This window comes from Camelus dromedarius, chromosome 13 (genome assembly GCF_036321535.1).
Source record: "Camelus dromedarius isolate mCamDro1 chromosome 13, mCamDro1.pat, whole genome shotgun sequence".
NCBI lineage: Eukaryota > Metazoa > Chordata > Mammalia > Artiodactyla > Camelidae > Camelus > Camelus dromedarius.
This window is the reverse complement of record NC_087448.1, coordinates 54,490,127-54,514,486: the sequence shown is the minus strand read 5'-3', so window position 1 is coordinate 54,514,486 and position 24,360 is coordinate 54,490,127. Positions and strand designations below refer to the sequence as shown.

The window sequence follows — 24,360 nt, the reverse complement described above, 5'->3', positions numbered from 1 at the left end:
CACCTCCTTGTTTCTCTGCTCGATGATGCCCAAGGCTCTCTCTTCTCTGATGTGTGGACCCAAGAACTTCACCGCTCAGTCTGCGGCCCAGGCTTTTAGCATCTTCTCCCTTCCTAAATAAAATCATTTTACTTCCTTCATTTATTCACTTGAACCACCATATAGAATTTTATGTTGCTGTCTTATCCTGCTATTCTTCATCTAGTTTAGAAACATTGCCTTTATTTGTCATTTGATAATCATTTGCACTTTAGAAAAATTACTTTATGTAAGAGGCAGTGATTTAGAGGGCCTCTGAATCGGACAACCTGTGTATTAATTTCATCTCCATCCTTTCTAGCTGTATTACCATGAGCAAGACACTCAGCCCTTCTGTGCTTCAGTTCCATTTTTTCATCTGTAAATGTATATAGTTATAGTACCCACCATGTAGGCTTATGAGAAATAAAGTTTAAAGCAGTGCCTAGAACACAGTAAACACTTCATAAATGTGAAAATTATTTATTTGTTGATTTTGGTTTTTGTTCATGCTAACTTGAAATAGGAAGCACCAATGCATGAGGAAGAAGTATGACATGATCCATAGTCTGAGCAAGATTTTTCAGCCCACAGAGCCCTCCTTACTCCCTGAAAAAGACCTACTCACCAGACTCAGATGGCCCTCTTATGACGAATCAGTTCTCCAAGAGACCACTACTCCTACGAACATACTGCCCTCATTCTCACCATCTCCCACAGGAAAACAATAGATCCCATCACAAGAACAGGCTCCATCACTATCTCTTTCCTGGATCACTACAACTGTCTTTTCAGTAGTCTTCTTGCTTCTGTGCTCACCCCCTAAATCCTGTCTTTCCTCAACACAGAAGCCAAGTGACTCTCCCAGTTTGAATCAAGTCAATGTGGCACCTCTGCTCAAAATCATTCAACGACTCCCAAATTTTGCTGGAGAAAGTCCAGGTTCTTTTTATGTCCTCCAGACCTGAGATGGGCTGCCTCCTCTGCTGCATACCTATATGGTTTTATCTCCAGCTCCTTTTGCTCTTCCTGACTCCGCTCCAGCCACAATGGCCTCCTTACTGCACACCGACCATGCACGCACACACGCCCCTCAGGGACTGGCACTGGTGGTTCTTCCTTCAGGAATGTTCTGTGACCACAGTGTCCCATGGTAATTGTTTCACTGCTGCATCTTTGCCCAGATACCCACTTCTGCATGAGTTCTTTCCAGGCCACCCTTTTATAATTTCTCTTCTCACTCACAGTGAGGCTCTTTTGAAAAAATATTTTCTCCTGTATGGTTTTTCCTTTCTCTCCGAAGAGTTATTACTCTCTAACATATATATAAATCACTGACTTATTATGATTTTTGTTATTGTTTGCTTTCTTCACTAGAATATAAGCAAGGCAAGATTCGTGGTCTGCTTTGTTTACTGATGTATTCCAAACACCTAGGGTAGTGCCTGGCACAGACTGTGGCAGCAATAAATACTGGATGGATAAACAAACTTTGGTTTAGCACATTATTTTATGCTAGATTTTTGTCTGGGTATTTCACAGAGTTAATCTGATTCAGCATAGTGGCTTGGACAAGTAGAAGATGATTTCTAATTTCCAAATCTTGTATTAGATCATCTCTGGGCTAATAATATTTATTTAAAATCACTAGAAGGGCATTTCTCCAAAAACTGTATGCCATGAATGGAGGAGTCTATGATTAGGAATGATTTCTGAGGAACAAGTAATTCATTTAAAAAGATAATTAAGATGTTTTTATTTTTTAAGGAAAGAATTACTGAAGGCCCCTTTGTCTTGAATAAGCCAGATACACAGATGAACCTCAAATGAAGGTAGACTTTTTAAAAAATTACTCTTCTTATATTTTGGACATCTTGTCTCCTTTAATTTATCATTAAATATTGGCTGGTATAAGGACCATCCATGGTGGAACCTCTCTAAGAAAGCTGTCTCATTAGATTGCCCACATCATCCCCAAAATTCTTCAGCATTCAGATTACAATCCTAGAGTCTTTCAGGTGTGAGGAACTAGCCACATCCCCTATTCACGGCAATCTATGGATGTGAAGGAGTGTGTGAAGGAGTTAACTCAACTTTCAAAGGTCAGTTCAACCCTCCTCTCTGGAAACGTCATCTGAAGATGTCTTCATCAACCTGACTTCATAATCTAATTGTCTCTGTGTCTAATTTTCTTTTAAGTACTTATCTACTCAGAACTTTGAAAGGAATTCATGAGCAACAGCTGCTTGTTGTTGTCTCTGTCTAAGCCTTTCCTCCAACATCTTTTCTCAGGGGGGTCATTTGTTCAATCAGCAAGTATGTATTGAACACTTATGTGCTACCAAGCACTACTGAAAGGGTCAGGAGGTAAAGCAATGTGGGAGGAAGAAAGATCACTGTTCTCATGAAGCCATTTCTTCAGGTCAAATCTTCTAACCCAATTCTCCATACTTCAGTACTAGTGAAGGCTTTTCAGCCTCTCAGGTAGATTGATCTTCAACCAGGGGGAATTTTGTCCCCCAAGAGACATCTGGAAATAACTGAAGATATTTATGACTGTCACAACTGGCAGAGGGTAATGGCGGCAACTAAAGGTTAGGGACAAAGGATACTGCTTAGCAAAGCATCCTGGGATGAATGAGACAGTGTCACAACCAAGGATTAGGCTCAAAATGTCAATGGTGCTAACCCTTTTTTTGGATTAGCAGACTCATACATTTTGTAGAGATGTTAGTAATATAGTGATGCTGGAAATATTAAGCCAAGTTCAAATAGGAAAGATATGTAATTTTCTGAACCTGAGAAATGTTTCTGAACATATTTATCAACTATTAAAACTTTTCTCCCTTAATAGGGAGGAAAATGTAAAGGCAAATAGCTAGATATCGACCTTTTCACATTCATACCATCTTTACCATCATTTGCTTTCAAGAGGCATGACAGAGTGAGAATATTTTAAATTCTGCTGACCAAATTAATATTGTTACAAGCAAGAATATGCCACCCAAGCTGAGGCCACTGGAGTCAGCTTTTGGAAAATGTAGAACGTGGATTCTCTTGTTCTTGATTCATTCTCTAGACGGTTCCAACATGGCTTTCCCTGTGCACAATCTTTCCTTCAAATCTACCCTATTTCTCATCATTTACAAGCCTCTCAACTTGATCCTTTTAAATGATACACAGGTTATTAGTCACTTCCAGAGATGTAAATGCCAAAGACGGATATGCTTATGACAAAGGACATCTGAATGGGGATGGCTGCTTCTCCACGGAAGCTTTCTCTAGGGATGGTGATCTAAATCAAATTCAGAAAATATTTGGTTATTTTTTCAATCCTCACGGGAGTAATACTACTACTTGCCCACTTATGATTTAGGGAAATTATCCATGAAACTATCTTTCTAAAATATAAGCCTGACATATCTTTCTACATCATTGTACTTTCAACCTGCCTATATTGTTATATTCGAGGAGAATTTCTTATATACATCATCCAGTTGGGTCATTTTCTTCCCCAATATTCCAGTATTTGTATTTTAGCTGGTGTATAGAAATCATTTACATTTTATGTGATTACTGGTATGTCTGACATTATATTTCTTGTTTTTCTGTTTGTCCCCTCTATTTTTTCCTTCTCTGTTTTCTTTTACCTGCTTTCCTATGGGTTACTTGAATATTTCTGACATTTCATTTTTATTTTTCTGTAGTGTTTTTTTTCCTGTAATATTTTGGATATCTTTGTGTATGTGTTTTTAGTGACTGCCTTCAGGAGTTAAAGTGAAGATTAAATGATATGTAGTAAGGCTTATGCTCATTATTCTATCACTATATGTGAATAATGGTTTTTCTTTTACTTTGTATCAAGGACAGGGGTCAGGTCCCTGGGGATGAGAGTTAGGAACGCTGAACTAGATATCAGCATCTCTGTGTCACTGATGTGGTTCAGTCTTAAAAGGGACTATCAGTTTCCAATTTCCTGGCTCCCTAAATCATGCATGTTATTGATCTTCCTCTCAATGGTGTGATTTTCCAAGAGGTACTAATCCAACCTGAGTTTGGAGACTACGTGTAGCACAGATGCACACACCTGGAGCTGGTGGAAAATATCCTTGTTAACACTTGCCAGTCCAAGAAAACATCTGACTTAATGTAAAAGATGTACGTGGGAAAGAGAAATGAATTCATTCTTTCAGAATTAAAAAGCACAAATGCAGCACATGTGTCAGTCACCAACCTCCCACGTTACATTCTCCTCTGCAGACTTATTCATATTTTGGTCTCATGCAAAACTTTTGATTGATCTATTGTAGGGGAGTAGTAAAATTACTAAGTCATTTTTCCCCCTGTTGGCTCAGTTAGAATATACATATTGTTGGTTTTGATTAAAAATCGTTTTATAGATCTGGCTTACACAGCTTCTACTATTTGGGGAAGAACTTATGTTGTAACATAAAGTGGAAACAATGATTTTTGATATGAAATTTAATTAATCTGCCAAAAATATTAATTCAGTCTCTTCTGTTTGTCAAGGCCTGTGCTCAATGCTGTGGGCAATGCAGTTAAATCATAAGGCATGGCTTCCTCCTGGGAAGCTGACAGAATTCTTAATAAAAATCAGGCAGAGGGAACACTCAACAAATAAATATGTTATAAAATGCTTATTTGTTTGGTAGAGGCTGTAAATGCCATCCTGTTTAAGACAGAGGGTTAGAGGAGGATCCCCTGGGATTCAGGGGGTCAGGAGAGGTTTCCTAAAAGAGGTGGAAATGAGCAGAGACTAAATGATGGATGCATTTTACATAGAAGGCAATATTAGGGAGGAGATGTTGTAGGCAGAAAACCCCATGATCAAGGGCGTGAAGTGAATGGACTGTGTATGCAAATATGAAATGAAGACTCACTAGATCACCATGTGCAAAATGGAGAACACAGGATGATAAAGTCACGCGAGCCTCTGATGCCAGGGTTAATTGTCTTGTCCATTCATAAAGCTGAAACTAAACTAAATGTGTATCATTTTAATTTGGTAAAAAGAAAGGCTAAATAAATAAATAAATAAATAAGCCAGCAAGCTCTTTTCTGCCAAGGATGCTGACCTTTTCATATTCCCCTACAAAAGGGCCCAGAACACCCTGTGGGATATGCTGTGTGGGTTCCTTAGAAGGGAAGAGGAACCTTCTGATAATTAAAAAAAAAAATATATATATATATATATATATATATATGAGAAGATAATGTGGGAGCAGATGAGGAGGGCAGCCTGAGAAAGGCATCTGGTGAATTTGCTTGTGTAGATAAAAAGTATCAATGATTCCAGGCAATGATTCCCTGTCATCTTAAATTTTTTGTGCAAAGTTTAGATATATTGTGAAAACAAAGCAATTATATGCCTGTTACACACACTCTTCCCAAGTCACAGGGTCTCACCCAGGTCAGGTCTACATAGAATTAGCAAGTATTTCTGATAAAAGTTACCTTTTGAACATAATAGCAAATTCTCTCTTCTTGCACAGGCCTCGTGAAAATCAGGCCTGGGGCCTAACAGGCACGCCAAGGCCCCTGACTTCCAACATTACAATCATCCAAGGGAGCACGACACAGTCACTTTGGTTTAGCAGGAACATGGAAAATGTCAGTCCTCCGAAGGGATTTTTTGTGTTTGCATGTAAGATGCCTCCTAATTTCAGGGCCATTTTGGAATACATGATTGGTAATAAAAAATAATTTCTCAAAGCTTTCTTATTTTGGCAAAAATCAAAATAGCCTCCTCCCTTTCCTGTGTGCTTACCATGCTGCCCCTGGCTATTTTTAAAAGTTCTGTTCTGATTGTGGAGGTCCTTTGCTTAAAAACCCCCAAAGGCTGTTTATCAAAAGGCCATCCAATTCACATTGGTAGTCAAGGTCTTTTAAATCTGCCCACAAACTATTTTTCTAAGTTTTTCCTCAACACCAGCTTCTGTTTTTCCCAAACTATGCCATTTCCCAAATATTCCACGTAGTTTCAGATATCAGAGGCTTGGCTCCTGCTCTTTCTTCCATGTAGAATGTACTCTCCACCCCTACCCTCTACCTATCCAGTAATTCAACTTAGCCTTCAGGACTCAGTTAAATCTCACATTCTCTACGAAGACTTCTGTAACCTCTGATTCTCCCAGTCAGAATTCCTTTCTGTTCCCTTTGCATCCCCAAGGCTTGCTTCTTATGCCCTTGTTTAATATTTATCATAATCTAACATGTAATAATTGCCTATATCTCTGTTTTTCAAACGAAATTATGTGCTACCTGTCCACAAAAGTAATGGTGTACTCAATTGTTATCTTGCTGCCTAGCCCAAAACCTTAGTGAATAAAGAACGACCATTAATTAGTTGATTTAATCAACTGTTTATCACTATTTTATGAACAAGGTTCTTGAAGTCTATAGAATAAAAGTTCTGAGATTAAATGTCACCCTCAACTAGGCTTATTTTAATGGAATTCCTTTTTCTAAGATGTATAAACAATGTAGAGCCCTCACATTATTTAGTTTGAGTCCCTCTTTTACCTTCCAATTAATTTTTCCAGCCAAGATTAGGAATTTGTTTGTAATTTGGAGAAAAGACACTGGAGAGTCAAAAGAACTATTCCAAATGCAATACTTTACTATAAGAAACACTGGCTTAAATAAAGAGAAGATAAACATACTTAACAGACATCCTGGTGTTTGGACCAGTTAAAGAAAAATTTAATCAAGAGGCCCGGAGACAGCTCGATGACTCATGAATATGTAACATGAATTTCATTAAGCCTAACAACATTGAGAAATACTGTCACAATTGAGTCATACCTGTGGAAGTGGTCTACAATATCCAAATGCTAACTGTCAGATAGCTCTTCAATGTAAGCCATACATTAATTCACGTTATACTAGAATTAAGAAAAGTTGATGTAGCCAAGTAGGGTACCTGGCAAAGGTAATCTTGTGCTTGATTTAAGTAGCCATTTGCCAGGGAATGAGTTGTTGAATATAGACACATATGGGATAGTATTTTGGAAATTATGGTGTGGTTACAGTAACAGCAGCAAAAGGAGAACAATGTGTGGACTCTACATACTACCCTGAGTCTTCCAAAGGACTTAATTTGGGGATCAGGTAACGGGAAAGGAGAAAGGGGAAGTATATATTTTTTTCACCCCAGTTGTCACTGCACTGAATGTGATGTAAGTTAATCATCCTGGTTCCCTTTTCTCCTTTCTTTGTCTGGCTGGACATTCAGGGCTGACTGAAGTGGGGTGTTTGGTACCATTTGCAGCTTTCATAGTCACGGTCTCTAAACTGATTTCCCCTTGCTTTTTATTAGTATATTTCCATCTTGACTTCAAAAACTTCCATCTCATCATACTAAGGAGATTTCTGAGTCATCATCTCTTCAAGTTTTTATTCTGTTTTAAGTTAACTACCTCCTGTAAACCCACATTTCTTAATAAGGTGAAGCGTTTTTAGGTAAGAATGCCTGTGGCTGTAGCAGTGTCACTCCACCCATCAGAGATTATTTGACTGGTCATTCAGTTGACCCCTTCTTCATTCACTCTTCCACATGCCTCCTTCAAAAGTCAGATGATTAGTAGAAGAGGATAATCCAGCCAGAGAAAGGAGGGCCAGGTTTTGGTGATGGATATGATAAATGGGAAGCAGGGTGAGTGAGGAAGATAAATTTGGAAATGAAGACGTTAGTGCTCCAGTTATATCCTTGTGTTTTCCTGGTTTGAAGATGACCTTCAAGAAACTTGATATATTTTTTTTCAGTTCTGTCCAAGGTTCAGAACTAACATTGGATTCCATCCTTCTAACAGCCATCTATACTGAAATGATACCAGGTGTTACACATTTTATTTAGTGGCAAATGAAGCTGAAGCTCTTTGAGTAAAGTTTCAAAGTGCTTTGTGATAAAGAACTGTAATAACAGAGAATATTTAAAACAGTGGGGAAATGTTAATAATAATATTAGTGCAGTGGTTGTAGACAATAGGAGTGAGAGGAATCTGTTCCAGTCATTGGTATTTTTCTGAGCAAGATACTTTCCTGGTGTTTCTCACTGCTTCCAATTCTGATGAGGATGACTTATGAAGACCCTTTTGATTGCAAGTAATTTAAGGCCAAACTAACTTAAGATAAAAAAGGAAACTTTTTAGAAGGACACTGGGCATCCCAACTGGGTGTCATAAAGAGGAACTACCTAGAACATGGCTTCCACAGGGAAACAAGGAAGTCCTTGAACCATTATTTGCAACCCTGCTTCTCCCTACAGATCTGCTATGATTCTCTAAGCCTAGGCCACCCTATCTGCTTCCCAGTCTTAGTGGAATAAATGACTGCTGTTTACAAATCCAAAGTTTAGGTGTTTGTCTAGTCCCCCTGAAAAAAGTGTTTCCCTTTCTCTCTCCCTCTCCCTCTGTTTCCGTTACCATAATTACCAAGAAAGGGACAGAGTAAATGAACTTGTCCAAGTAAGTCTTGATATATCTTAAATCAGATCTTTCCAGGTAAAGTAGCTGTTTCCCAAGAATAAGATGGCATTTAAAAGTATCTGAACTACAGACTCATTTATTAAATTGTGCCTTGATTTACATCCTCCATACACATTGACATCCTCCAAATATTCCACTGATAAGGAACCTACCAAACAGGGTGGCTGGCATTTTGATACAATTTACTCATCTGAAAGAAGCTATTTAGGATCTGTGAACTGTAAGTATCTTGGAAGGAGCCAGAAGGAACTCTTAAAGGACACTGTTATTACTTATACCTTTAGAAGCAGAAATATAACTTCTTGGCAGGAGATGCTCTCTGCCTTAGGAGGGTATTACTGCCACCCTTAGAGGAACTGGATGAGTTAAGGTCCTTTTGACAGTTCCTTAACTTTTAGAATTCCAAAATTACTCACTTAATACTAAGTACGTTTGTTTCTTACATGTGTATTACAGGTAACATTACCACAATGACTTTCTCTTAATTTAAGATGAAAATCTGAAATTAAATATTCTGTTAGGAAAAAAAATGAAGTAATATCAGCAGAAAGAAAACAGTTGGTGACTATGGGTTCTCATCATAAATTCATCTGGGATTCTTTGAAATGAGCATAATATGAAAGAGGAAAAAAATGTGCCCTGCTGACTTAGTGATACCATGATTTATTTACTTATAAGCACTTGCCCTTGGAGATGCCAAAATCATCAATCCCCTAGTATTTTTTTTATATTAAAACAAACAAAAAGCCCTTAGGGAATAAATCAGGTGACTTCTATATAATTTCCTGTTTTGCCTGAAAACTGAAGAAACTTTAAAGTAAGTTTAATGTTCAAGTTCCTTGCTTAAGGAGGCCCTTTTCAATGACAGCCAGCTCCATTTCAAAGTTAATTTACAGGGCTCCAGAATGTCTATTTACTTCTGCGCTGACTATCAGAGCATCTGGCCCCTAAGCTGAAGGTGACCAAATGCATATTAGATGGAGACACTGCAGTGTTTTAACTAATTCTGACGCAAGTAATGACATACTGTTTGACAAGGAGATTCTTGAAATGTTTCCTTTTTCATACATTTACTGACACTGTTGTATGTGGTTTACTCCCTCAGCACTTTGCTGACTTCATAGGACAATGTCAAGTTCAAATTGATGTCATTCCCACCTGAGATAACTGCACTTAGGAAGAAAACAGAGAAACAGGCAGGGGAAAAATCTGTTAGTGTTAGGCTGAGGAGTCTGCATTAGGATCTGTTCCAAGCTGACATACTGGGGACTGAGTTTTTTTGGTTACATATATTTAGAAAGCCATATTTCATTCCAAAGGTGCACACAACACTCATGGCTCATTATGTAACTCTGTGCTCCACAAAAATGACTTAAAGTTCTATCAGGATGTGGATTAGCAACTGCAGTTTTCATGGAAGGAAACTAATACAGAGACAGATGTCTGGGATGTACATGAGCAGCAAAGCCAAGGTCAGCATCCAATTAACATTTCCTAATGCCCACTGGGTCTCTAACATTTTACCACGAGCTCAATGGTGTTTGTACAAAGAGGAAAGGCAACTTCTGATTTGCAAGGATATAAAGAGCAGTTTCACTTAGATGTCACACGCAGTGCTGGGACTGCGTTATCAGTAGACACACCCAATGTCATCTGTTTTGCTATGTATGGTTGAGAATGATTCAACCCAGACAAAAAGTTAGATTCTCAGTCAGTTATTTCCAAACTTTTGAGTGATGAGAATCTCTTTTTAAAATAAAAATATTGATTCCTCTGAAAATTGCAATTTTATTTTAGTAACTCCCTACTGTTAAGAATGGCATATCCATATCAGATTTCTTTTGAACACATTTGTATTAAGTGCATATTATCTGATAGGCATGGTGCTGAATAAACATAGTCTTTGCTCTCAAGAGGTTTGTAAGCTAAAATATGACTTTAATGCAATGAATTTGCATTTTAGTAATCACAACCCCATCTATATATACTTTAAAATACAGGTGCATAGGTGTACGTGAGTTATTTAATCTGTCTAAAAAACAGTTGACATGTACCATTGGCAGATCCTTACATCAAGTGGTATCCCACACCTCTCACTTCATTCACTTCCATCCAAATTCTGTAGTCAGTTGATTCATAACTGCTAGCTTGAGCTTTCTCCCCACTCTTAGGAAGGACAATTCCACCTTCTTTTCTGCAACAGTGAAGCAGTAATTTCACAAAAGCAGACTTTAGATTCCAACCTCTGGTTCTAGTATTTACCATCTATGTGACCTGGGCAAGTTACTTAATGTCTCTGTGCCTCCATTTATTTATTTTTTTTCTTCAGCTTGAAGTACAATAGACAAAATTATAATGTATTTTAAGTGTACAATGTGATGATTTGATGTATGCATAACTTGTGAAAGAATTCTCACAAAGTTAATTAACACATTCATCATCCCACTTACTTTTTTTTTGGTGAGAACACTTGAGCTCTACTCTCTTAATAAATTTCAATTAAACAATAAATATAGTATTATCAATCATAGTGACCATGTTATATAGTAGATCCTCAAAGCGTAAGACGAATATATCTTATAACTGAAAGTTTATATACTTTTACTAACCTCTCCCCATTTCTCCTACCACCCCAACTCCAGCCCTAGTAATCATCATTCTACTCTCTGCTTCTATGAATTTGCCTGTTTCAGATTCCACATATAAGTAAGATAACACAGTATTTGTCCTTCTGTGTCTGGGTTATTTCAAATAGTAGGATAGCTTTCAGGTTTATTTATGTTGTCACAAGTGGCAGGATTTCTTTCTTTTTTAAGTCAGAATATATTCCATTGTGTGTATATAAATGTGAGTATTTGTGTGTGTGTGTGTATCACACTTTCTTTTTACAGTCATCCATTGATGGACACATAAGTTGTTTCCATACTTTGACTACTGTGAATGAATGATGCTGCAATAAACATGGGAGCACAGATAGCTCTTCTAGATAATGATTTTGTATCCTTTGGATATACAGCCAGAAGTGGGAGTGCTAGATCCTATGTTCTATTTTTAATTTCTTGAGGAAACTCTATACTGTTTACACTCCCAGTAACAGTGTACAGGTGTTCTCTTTTATTTACATCCTCACAATTATTTATCTCTTACCATTTTCAAAATAATCAACCTAACATGTGTTTTTATTTATAATAGGTATTTTATTCTTTTTGATGCTGTTGTAAATGGGATTAGTTTCTTAATTCTCTTTCTGATAGTTCATTGTTATTCTATAGTACTTTTTGCATTTTGATTTTGTATCCTGAAACTTTGCTTAACTGCTTATTAGTTGTAAGTTTTTTTTTCCCCTTTGGTGTAGTCTTTATGGCTTTCTATATATAATAGCATGCCATGCAAACAGACAATTTCACCTTTTCCTTTTTGAGTTTGATGCCTTTTATTTCTTTTCTTTTCTTTTTTTGCCTGAATGCTCTGGCTAGAACTTCCAGGACTATGTTGAATAGAACAGATGAGAGTGGACAATCTTGCTTTGCTCCTTATCTTTTAGAAAAAGCTTTCAGCTTTTCCCTGTTGAGTGTCATGTTAGCTCTGTGCTTGTCATATGATCTTTATTATGTTTAGGTACATTCCATTCTTTTTTGTTGAGAATATTTATCATGAAAGGATGTTGAATTGTGTCAATTCTTTTCCTTTGTCTATAGAGGTGATCATATGATTTTTATCCTTTGTTTTGTTAAATGTGGTGTGTTGCTCTGATTGACTGTCATGTGTTGAACCAGGTTTGTATCCCAGGAATAAATATCACTTGATCATAGAGCATGATTATCTTTATGTATTGTTCGATTCAGTTTGCTGATACTTTATTGAGGATTTTTGCATTTATGTTCATCAGGGATATTGGCCTATAATTTTTCTTTTCTTGTAGTGTCCTTTTCTGGCTTTGGTATCAGGATAATGTTGGCCTCCTAAAATAAGTTTGGAAGTGTTCCTTCTCTTTTACTTTTTGGAAGAGTTTGAGAAGGACTGGTGTTAATTCTTCTTTAAATGTTTGGTAGCATCTACCAGCAAAGCCATCTAATCCTGGACTTTTCTTTGTTGGGAAGTTTTTGATTACAGACTCAATCTCCTTACTAGTAATTAGCGTGTTCAAATTTTACATTCATGATTCAGTCTTTGTAGGTAGTATGTTTCTAGGAGTTCATCCATTTCTTCTAGACTATCTAATTTGTTGTCATATAATTGTTTATAATAGTTTCTTATGATTCTTAATATTTCTTTGTTATCAGTTGTAATGTCACCTCTTTCATTTCTGATTTTATATAGTTGAGTCTTCTCTCTTTTATACTTAAAGATTTATTGATGTTGAATATCTTTTCAAAAAATCAACTCTTGGTTTTATTTATATTCTCTTCTTTCTAGTCCCGATTTCATCTATTCCTACTCTGATCCTTGTTATTTTCTTCCTTCTACTAATTTTGGACTTAATTTGTCTCTTTTTCTAGTTCCTTGAATGTGAAGTAAGGTTGCTCATTTTGGACCTTTCTCATTTCTTAATGTAGGTGTTTTTGCTGCAAACTTCCCTCTTAGAACCACTTCTGCTGCATCTCATAGGTTTTGGCATGTTGTGTTTCCACTTTCATTTGGTTCAGGATTTTCTTTATTTATCTTTTGATTTCTTTGATCTATTGGTTGTTCAGAAACATGCTGTTTAATCTTCATATATTTACGAATTTTCCATTTTCCCCTCTTTCGGTTGATTTCTAGTTTCACAATGTTGTGGCCAGAAACACACTTGATATGATTTCAATCTTCTTAAATTAGTTAAGACTTGGTTTTTGGCTTAACAATTGATCTATCCTGGAGAATGTTTCATGTGTGCTTGAAAAGAGTGCATTCTGCTGCTGATGGAAAGTTCTCTTATGCCCGTTAAGCCTATCTGGTCTAATGTGCCATTTAAGTCCAATATTTCTTTATTGTTTTTCTGTCTGGATGATCTATCCATTGTTGAAGTGGGACTCTGAAGTTCCTTCATGTTATTGTATTGTCTATATCTTCCTTCAGCTCTGTTAATATTTGTTTTATATATTTAGCTGCTTCAAACTTGAGTGCATAAATATCTGGAATTATTATATCCTTATAACGAATTGACCCTTTTATCATTGTATAATAACCTTTTCATTCCTTGTTAAATTTTTGGCTTAAAGTCTACTTTGTGTGATATAAGAAGAGCTACCCTTGTTCTTTTTTGGTTTTCATTTGCGTGGGATATCTTTTTCCATTACTTCACTTTCAGTCTGTGTGTCTTTAAAGCTGAAATGAGTCTCTTGTAGTCAACATACAGTTGGGTTTTTTACACACACACACGTGTGTGTGTGTGTGTAAGTGTGTATCTACTCGGCCATTCCGTTGTTTGACAGGAAAATTTAGTCCATTTATATTTAAATTAATTATTGATAGGGATGGACTTATTGTCACTTTTTGTTGTTGTTTTGTTTTGTTGACTGATTTGCAGTTCCTTTGTTTCTTTTTTCCTCTCTTGCTCTCCTCTTTTGTGATTTGATTACTTTCTATAATGATATGCTTTGATTCCTTTCTCTTTCTCTACTATAGGTTTTTATTTTGTAGTTAGCATGATGAGACTTACATAAAACATCTTATGACAGTCTATTTCAAGTTGATAATAACTTAATTTTGAATGCACAAGAAAGTTCCACATTTTTATACATCCCTCAGGTGTTGTTTTTGATGTCACAATTCATATTGTTTTATATTGCATATCCACTAATAGATAATGTTGTTTTAGTAATTTCTAGTACTTTTACTTTAACCTTTATAATAGAGTTATAAGTGATTAAGCCCCCACCATAACAACTTTAGAACATTCTGAATTTAACTATGTATTAACCTTCACCAGTGAGATGTATACTTTCACATGTTTTTGTGTTACTAATTAGCATCCTTTGTTTCAGCTTTAAGAACTGCCATTAACGTGTCATATCAGCCTGATTTCGTGGTGGTGAACTACTTTAACTTTTGTTTATCTGGGAAACTTTATCTTTCAATTCTGAAAGAGGACTTTGCTGGATAGAATATTCTTGGTTGGCATTTTTTTTCTTTCTGCACTTTAAATAGAACATCCCACTCCCTTCTTGCCTGCAAGGTTTCTGCTGAAACATCTGCTGAAAGTCTTATGGAAGCTCCCTTGTACATAACAAGTTGCTTTTCTCTTGCTGCTTTCAGATTCTCCTTTGTCTTTAACTTTTGACAATTTAATTATAATGTATCTTAGTGTGGGTCTTGGATTCTTCTGATTTTGTGCTCTTTGGCATTCCTGGTTCTGAATGTTTGTTTCTTCCCCCAGGTTAGGAAAGTCTTCAGCCACTATTTATTTGACAAAGATTTCTGCCTCTTTCTTTGTCTCTTCTCCTTCTGAGATCCCTGTAATTTCCTTGATAGTGTCACATAGTTCTTTAAGCTATCTTTACTCTTTTCCCTTCTTTTTGCTCTTCTAATTGGATGAATTCCACTGCCCTGTCTTTGAGTTTGCTCAACCTTTTTTTTCCTGCTTGATCTAGTCTGCTCTTAAAGTCCTATATTGAATTTTTCAGTTCAGTTATTGCATTCTTCAACTCTGTGATTTCTGTTTAATACTCTTGAATATATTCTCTTTGTTGAAATTCTCAGTTTTCATGCATTGCTCTCCTGACCTTGGTGAGTATCTTTATGACCATTATTTTGAATTCTTTGTTGGGTAAATCACTTATCTCCATTTCATTAACGTCTGTTTCTAGAGATTTCTCTCAATCTTCTGTTTGGAACCATAGTCCCTTATTTCTTCATCTTCTTTAACTTTGTGTTGATTTCTGCACATTAGATACAACAGCCACCTGTTTTGTATTGACACTCTGGCCTCATAGAGGAGATGAGCCTCATCAATAAGCCTGGCCTGAGCTCCCGGTTGCCTTTATACACATCCATGCTGTCATTATTTTCTTTTGAGGGTGTAACAAAATCCCTCAATGTCCCAAAGGTGTTGGAAATGCCCAAACTCTTGTTTAGACGCCCAGAGGACTATTAATTGTCAGCTCCCAGAGCTCCCTGATGCATACTAACGGAACACTGGAACTCCAGACCACAGGTAGGAAGATCAGGACACTGGATGTGCAGTATAGCCCCTATTAGGGAGAAATCAGAAGCTGGATGGTTTTGCTTACTCACTGTACTAAGTCAGAGGGAAAATCTCTGGAAGTCCTCACGTACTTAAACAAAAGTGTTTTTTTGTTTTGTGTGGTCCCAGGGGTCTCAGGAATGCTGAACTCTCTTAGGTCCCAGAGCTAGCTGAATTGAGAGCCAGTCCCTGGTGTGGCAGCCGTTAAGAGTTGGGGTGCTAAACGTGTGGACCACCTCCCTCCAGGGAGAATCTGGGGACTTGTTTTTACTACTGGGTTGAGTCAGGGAGAGACAGTGGGAGACGTGACTACCAGCTCTATCCTCCCAGGAGGATCCTAGTCAGCTCCCACATGAAGAACCTCAGACAGCACCTGGGAAAGAATGAAGTCACATCTTTCCCAGGGAGAAACTGGGAGGTAGGTGTTTTGCCTGCTCCCTCTGTGCTGAGCCTGGTCGGAACAGCTGCGGAAAAGTGCTGTATGCCCATTTGAAAACCACTCTTCTTGTTTAACATGGTCCTGCGGTACTCCGGAATGCCGAGCCCTGCTGGCTATCAGAACGAGGTAATTTGAGGGCTCATCCTTCAGGCGGAAGCCACAAAAGTTGGTGCACCAGATATGTGAATTTGGAGACTTCGTTTTATTGTTGCAGAAAACCAGAGGGAGAATGTAGTGAAAGTGCCCACTGGCTCTTTTGAGCGCTGGGACGATTGCAGTCAGCACTTCAAAGCAGGCTGATCAGAAGCTGAACCGTCAGGCAGTAGCTGGGAAAGTTTGCGCTCAAACTCCTTCCCAAAAGAAACTGGGAGATGGGTGCCTTTGGCTGCTCCCTCTGCACTGAGCCCAGGGAGTGTTCGCACACCTATCTATCTATCTATCTATCTATCTATCTATCTATCTATCTATCTATTTAATAATGTCTTTTATTATCCAGTAAAAGAAAATTTTCTTACACAATTTTACAAATTCTCCTTATTAACCACTAGATAGAAAGCTCCCTATTAACTTATTTACCTGTATAAAAACAAAATAAAGCTCTCTACTATGTTTTACAACTACTTTTCTCTTAAGATAAAATTTGCATAGAGTGAGATGCGTAGATCTTAAGTGCACAGTTCTACACAAGGCTATTGTACAGGCTAACACTCTGTCTCCTAACAGTGCATTAATTAAAGTAATCTTTTTTCCTTTTCATAAGCAGAGAAAAATCATTTTTCTCCATCCCTCATCTACAGAGTGTCTAGCTGCTTTCGTAGGCTGTCTGACCCCACATTCACTGTGCCACTCTGGGGTAATCATGTCCTGCCTGGGACAGGATGGGTTGCGCAGCAACATCCTCATTATTTACTGTAGGCTAATTAATAAGAACTATACCCCTGGGCCAGAGTAATATGTATGCACATTCAGGAGAAAATTAATGAAGATGAATACTAAAAACCCAACAACACATCCATTTAAGAATGTGTTTGTTTGCTACAGTCCTGCGGGACTCATCACTGCAAGCCTCAATGGTTCTCAGAGCTGGGTCATTTGGGGGCTGTACCTTAAGTAGCAGCCTTAAAAGTTGGGGTACTAAATGTGAGGTCCAAACTCTTCACCCTCCTTGGAGAAGCTGGGATTTGGGACTCTCCCCCCGGGTGTAAGGCCCTGTGAGCGTGGGGTTTATGGTGTGGGCATGTCTCAGCCTTTCCTACCCGTTTCACTGGGGGTACTTCCCCAGCTGCCTGACATAGGAGTCACTCAACTAGTTTCTGGATTTTTCTCAGAGGGAGTTGATCCTTGTGTAGCTGTATATTCTGAACATCTGTGAGAAGAGGGGAATTCAGGAGACTCGTACGTCACCACCTTGGTGACCTCCCCATTTCTTCTTTAAAATGGAGATAATGATAGCACCTATATTATAGGGTTGTTGTGAGGATTAAACAAGTTAATACACGCACAGTATTTAGAAATTATTATTACTACTTAGTACTATTATCTATTACTTATTACTATGTTATTGTTACCTCTACTGCTATTCAGTATGGTCAAGGTAGGTACTGCATGAGTATGTACTTTGTGTCCAGCCCTGATCAAGAAGCCCAACTTATCATGCATGAGAGTGTGTCAAGATTTGCTTAAGATGATTAAAACTTCCATTTCACATGACCTAAAGTTTGGATCATTTTGAAGGGATATGGATGATTCAGCACTGTTCATTGTTTGTGACGCTGGTACACGCATCCTTGTTTAAAGCTTTATTGATCAGGAATGGGTGTAGGCACTCTGCTCTTCTGGCAGGACGTCTAGTATTGATGTCTTATTGCCAAGGAAACTGCAGGTTATTTCTTTTCTTCATAGGAGCTGCTTAATAGCATCAAATCATTGATCCATCTACTGTATTTGGCCCCCTGGCAACAGTTAATGCTAGGAAGACCACGTAATAAAGTATTTTGCTTAGAGGGTTGGGAGAAAATGAATATCGTCTTTGACCGAGGGAGGCATGGAGCCTGGGAAGCTTTTAGACATCTCTCTCCTGCTCTTACAGCACGCTCCGGCTGGTCCACCATATGTGTATCACAATTGACCATTTGTTTTCCTTTAGTTTTGAGTGCTGTGTCCTTAAACATGCTCTTTTATTATTTGTTTAGATACCCTCCATTTTCAGATAACTTCCTTTTCAGAGGAGTGTATGGAATATCATAGGGAGATGGGCTTTATTTCTGCTAACATTAGAGGAATAGAAAAGAGGCAGAATTTAGATAAGAGACAAGAAATAATTTTTGGCCTCTTGGTAGAAGCATCACTCAAAAACAGCTGCAAATTCTTCTTTCTGACACCATCACATATAGGGAAAAAGCTATTCTATTTTCCTTTTTAATTAAAATACAGGGTGATGTAGGAAGAATAGTTTTTGATTCTGGAAGACAGAGGTTCAAATGCTGGCCCTAACACTTACTGTCTGTGGCCTTGAGTAAGTTACATCAAATTCTTGACTAACCCTAAAAACAGGACTGTAAGAGCTATCCTCATTGGCTGGTGTGAGAAGTAGATGAGATAAATGTAAGACAAGTGAAGCATAAAGGGAATGCCGCAAGCACTAGTTTCTGTCTGTCTGTCTGTCTGTCGGTCTGTCTGCCCGCAGAGCTGTCGGGGGTTGACAAGGCAGAGGCATTAGGCTCCAGTCTGATCCCCTCAAGTGAAACTTAGCTCAAGGCTTCCTCCCAGCCTCCGGGTCAGGAACAGCTTTGGGGATGTTCACTCCTCTGGAAGGCACCACATGAAGCAGGCTATTGCTTGGCTGATGGTTCTGCCAATAGAAAGCCCTACCTGGGGATAAACAGATGCATTCTCTTTATCTCCTGGTTTTCCTCGCAGTCTTAAGGTCTCCATAAGTAAATGCAAGTGATAAGGTAAGGCAAGAAAAGTGTGGGAAGAGCGTATTTCTACGGCAAATCTCTATTAAATAAATTAACCTATGTGGAAGCACTTTAGTAAAGTGGAAAGCATTACACAGACGTTAAGCCTAATTTCTGGGGCCTTTAGCCTTAGGCAATGCTCCTTTATGTCTGCCAGCACACAAGCCAATCTCCCTTAGCTCACATGCCTCGGCCAGCACAGTGTGGTAACAGACTTCCCACCCAGCAGGCCTCCGCAGCCGTGGAAGGACAGCCACATCCAGCACCTACCAGGACATACCCCGCTGAAAACTTGCCTCCTACAACGTCCGAAAAGCAGAGATTTTTGCAACTACACACATCCACATTAACAACTCTTTCCCCTTTAAAATAGATACACACAAGCCCCTACAGACGTACGCACGTGGACATATATGCACATGTATCCACATAAAAACACATACAAACATAGATACACACATGCGTAACACACATACACACTCGCACATACACACACATGCACACATACACTCGAATACACACTCATACACTCACATACCCACAAGCACACATATACACACATAAATCTCATACACACATGCACACACACTGCTGCCAGGTTATCAGGGGAAGAGAGAGTGAGTCACAGCTCCTACTTCTCTTCCGTCTAATAAGAAGACAAGGGAGTGGGGGAGTGTGCTGCAGGAATTGTATCACCAGTGCAAACTAAAGGAAACTAAAGGTGGACGTGATCGTGATCCTGGCTCTGCAATGGTAACTACGAGGACTCAGTCTCAGGGTCATTTATTTTTCCTTGGAAAAATAACTGGAAACTTGAGTGGGAGGTCAGATGTTATTTGTACTTGCTGTTCTTCTTTCTGGGGACTTGTGGCATCTCGCTACATACAGCCTCTCCAGGCACCAGGAAACAGCATGACGTAGCAGGGCTCTACAACTTTGGTCCTCTCCTTTATCTAATACTAATATTTCAGATGAATGTCATAACTTTATAGGTCAACGTTCTCAACTAGAAGAAAGGTAAAACACTTAATACTTTTAAAATAAAAGGGAATCTTTGTTCTAATTGAGTAGCTCTTTTCAATAGATAAAAACATTCTGGATGTAAGAGGCAACTTGAATTGTAGAATAAAGAGGAATGGAAAATTGACAAAGCAGGTTTGACTTTAGGACCCTTGCTCCTTAAGCTCAGGTCCCCACATAACTCAAGAGTAATTGTCTCCTTTAAATTTTCCTCAACTATCATAGCTGTTGTGTTTTCACTAATAGAAACGCTTATTTTTATTTGGATGCACTATTACATTTTTCTTCATCTTCATCTATCCTTATTTCCTTTTTCCCTTGACTTTGAGAATTAAAAAATATAGAAATGTACCAAAAATAATATATCAAAGATACACCTATATATTATGATTTTTAATAACTTACTGTATGTACTTTAATTCTATAAATTAAAAAAGTTATTTAAGTGCACTTTTTCACCCATACTTGCTTTCTCCCACAGAGTGATGTCTGCTATAGTAAATTTAGCATGAATCTTTCCAAGTTCAGAGCTTTATAATTTTAGTGTTATATAGCTATCCATAAATAATAGTGATTTTTAGTTTATGTGAAACTTTATATAAATTATAAAATTGTGAAGTCTCTCTGCAACATGCTTTTTTTCAACATTCATGTTTTTCAACATGATGTTTTTCAGATCTGTGCGTATTGGCGTAGTATAAGTATAATTTCATTCTCTTTAACTGCTTCATCAGCTTCTGTAACTTGAACATACCATATTCCATGCAACCATTCCCCTAAGCAAAATAATCTGTTACAATTTTTTTTCCTTATCATGAGTAACGCTGCATTAAATACTCTTGTAAATCTCTCTTTATGTACATGGGCATAATTTTCCCCAGGGGATGTGACCAAAAGTAGAAACAGTAGGTCATACACATTTTCAATTTTACTAGGTACCACTAACTTGTTGTCAATAGTGGTTACCCTCACCAATGCTGTAGGCAAGTTTGCATTTTTCTCATGGTCACTAGTGGATACCACTATAAGTAATTTTTATTCATTCCAATTTAACAGATATAACATAATATCAAATATTATTTTAATTTATAGTTTCCTGGTTATAAGTGAAGTTGAGAGTCTTTTAGATGCTTATTAGCCATTCTGCTTTTCTCCTCTGTGAAATGCGTATCAATTTCCTTTGCCCATTAAACATTTTTTTCTATCAATTCTGTCTTTTGTGTGTGGTAGATGTTGGCTTCTCATCTTTCCCTCATCTTTTAAGTTTATTCATGATGCCATGGTCAGGCTAAAATCTTTTCTTTAATGGCATCAAGTTGATTAATCATTAATTTTTTCTGTGCTGCTCTTTTATTCGTGACTTGACAAAAAAATACTTTCCAGTTTCAAAGACACAAAGGTTTTTCCTATATTTTAATGATTGGAAATTTTTATGTTTATAATTTTTGTTTCCTTCCTGTCCACACTTAACTTTGCTGGTGTTTTTTATCCAGTTCAATGACTTCCTATATCATTTATGTCTTGAGAAGGCCCACATTTATAATCCTAATGTTGACCTCTCTCCTAAATTCTATGCTCATATACTCAGTTACCTTCTTGGCACTTGATAACTACAGGAAGCTCAAACTTAACAAGTTCAAGAGCTCTTAAATTACACCCTTATCCTACTTGCTCATTCCTACTCCTTTCTATCTCATTAAAATCATCACAATTCACCTTGTTGCTGAGATCAAAACTACAAATAATATTCTCTTCTCTCCCTGTCATAGTGCATCACTGGACAGACCCAAGCTTTGCCTTGAAAACATATTCTGAATCCATCTACTTTTACCCAACTCCACTGTTGCCATCCAAGTCCAAGCTAACTTCATCTCTGGCCTCCTAATTTCCCCATATTGCCACTCTCCAGTCAATTTCCACAGTTGCCAGAATGGTCTTTTGAAAGTATAAATATCAATCTGTTAATCTTTACCTAAAACCCACCCATGTCATTCCACAGTACTCAAATAAATCCAAGTTCATATTCCTTAGTACAATCTTTAAGACAATTACATGCCTAGTTCTGCCAGTATTTTGACTTTCTTTCCTCCCACACACAACTTTGCTTACCTGCTCCAGGATACTGGTCTTCTAGCTGCCCCTCAGACCTGCCAACTGCGTTCTCTTCTCAGTACAGGTTTGTTTTCCTTCCCCAATTCCTGTCATGCTCCTCCCCCAGATTTTACAAGACTTAATTCAGGTATCTGATAAAATGTGACCATTTCAATGAGACACTTCTTGGTTACTGTCTGGAAATTTTCAACCTGATCATCACTCTCCATCCCCTGATACCATTTACCTTTTACACAGCCTTATAACCACCTGAAATGATAATGTAGATTTGGGTGTTTGTTTCAATTTTCTGTCTCTACCATAAGGGAAGAAACTTGATACATTTTGTTCATTACTGTATTTCCAACCCCTAGGAGAGTGCAAGGCGCATTTAGGTACATATGACAATTAGGTGGATCAATTTAAAACATAAGTTAAAAATATTTGCCCCCCCTCTTAAGAGTATGGGGTCTATGTTCCCTTTTCTTGAATCTGGACTAATAGAATGAGGTAAAAGTGATGCTGTGTTAGTTTTTCAGCTCAGGCCTTTAGAGAATGGAAGCTTAGATTTCCTGTCTTTTGGGGTATTCCCGGAACCCCAAAACCATCCTATAGGAAAACAAACAGTCACATGGAGAAATCACATACAGTTGTTCTTGTAATAGTCCTACCCGAGGTTCCAGTCGACAGCCAGTATCAACTTGCAGATATGTGAGAGAGCAAGCTTCAGATGATTCTAGCCCCCAGTGAATGACCCTCACCCTCCAAACTCAGCTGACGGTGCATGGAGCAGAGGTAAGCATTCCTTTCCAAGTTATGCCCAAATTGTAAGTCTGTGAGCAAAATAAATGATTGTTCTTGTTCTAAATCACTTAGTATTGGGATGTAGCAGAAGGTAACTGGAACAATGCACAAATGACTAATATATATTTTGGAAATACTGTAGGATTATTGTTAAGCAAGTGGCACCTATTGCTTATTATAAGGAGCAGGAATCTGAATGCTTCTCCCCACTGCACACTCGTGGACAGAATCGCCCAGGCAAACAATGCAGCCAAACCCCAGATGGAACAGCACTTTACTCACATAGAGAAGAGAGAGCAAGCTCAGCTTCAGCAGTGGGCGTGCTTCCGCCGTGGCCAGCGAGTCCCTCTCAGCAGCTTCCAAAGGGCAACTGGCCTGTCTGTTCCACTGCTGGGATGCAGCAGCAGGGCTCTGTCTTCTCCCTGCTGGGGACAGAGGTAACAGTGGGTGGGTCAGGTGCCGTATGACCTACACGCTTAAGCAAAGCAAAGGAGCACGTATTGAGTCTGAAACTGGGACAGATGTTCCTACACAAGGTGACAATTCCAGGACAGTCAGTGAGGATTCTTTATCTTTTGGTAAGGAAGTATTCTGGATCCAAAGTCCATTCTTATGTGGTTGAGCAGGGGTTGAATGACTGCGTGTATCAGCGTGCCTTTCTCTACAATTATTCATGTCGATATTTTACTTGCGACTTTGCGTAAGTGCAACTGGCCTATATTTTCCTTTTCTTTTAAGGCTATTATGGAATGGCCATAATAAAAGTGGTAACTTTTTTTTTTTAATTTTATAAAAGAGCACAAGAAACAAAAAGCCTCGAAAATTATTTTAAAGTAGTTGAAAAGATGATGTATTACCTTCCAAGCAACAAAAATATAAAAATGATGAAAAATAGTATGCTATGCAAAGAAAAACTTTGAAAAGTTAATGTGAATATGGTACCAGATAAAATAGGATTTTTAACATTTTACGTCTTGTGTTTAACGTGCAGGTGGCCCTCTATATACACCTGAATCTGCAGATTCAGCCACTGGCGGATTGTGTACTACGTTCAGGATCTGCAGTTAATTGGCTCCGTGAATGCAGAACCGTGCAAATATGGAGGGCTGACTGTGGGATCTGAGCATCTGCTGATTTTGGTAGCCATAAGTTCTGGAACCAATCCTTTGCAGAAAGTATAGAGATCTGAAAAAAGTATAGAGATCTGAAAAAAGTATAGAGATCTGAAAATCTTCATCTTTTTTATTGGATTACTTAGTTCATTCAGATATAATGTAACCAATGATGAATGGAGGTTAATATTTACCATCTTAGAATTTGTTTACTATTATTTCAATCAATGATGAATGGAGGTTA

At 38.0% G+C, this 24,360-nt stretch overlaps 1 long non-coding RNA gene across 1 annotated transcript in view; it reads right to left on the bottom strand.

Annotated features, from left to right (window-relative positions):
• Positions 1–24,360, bottom strand: part of LOC135322778 (uncharacterized) — a 357,083-nt gene that overhangs the window by 56,493 nt on the left and 276,230 nt on the right. The window contains exon 3 of the long non-coding RNA XR_010383616.1: positions 23,287–23,429. This is a non-coding gene — a long non-coding RNA (uncharacterized LOC135322778). The remainder of the gene's footprint in view (positions 1–23,286; positions 23,430–24,360) is intronic.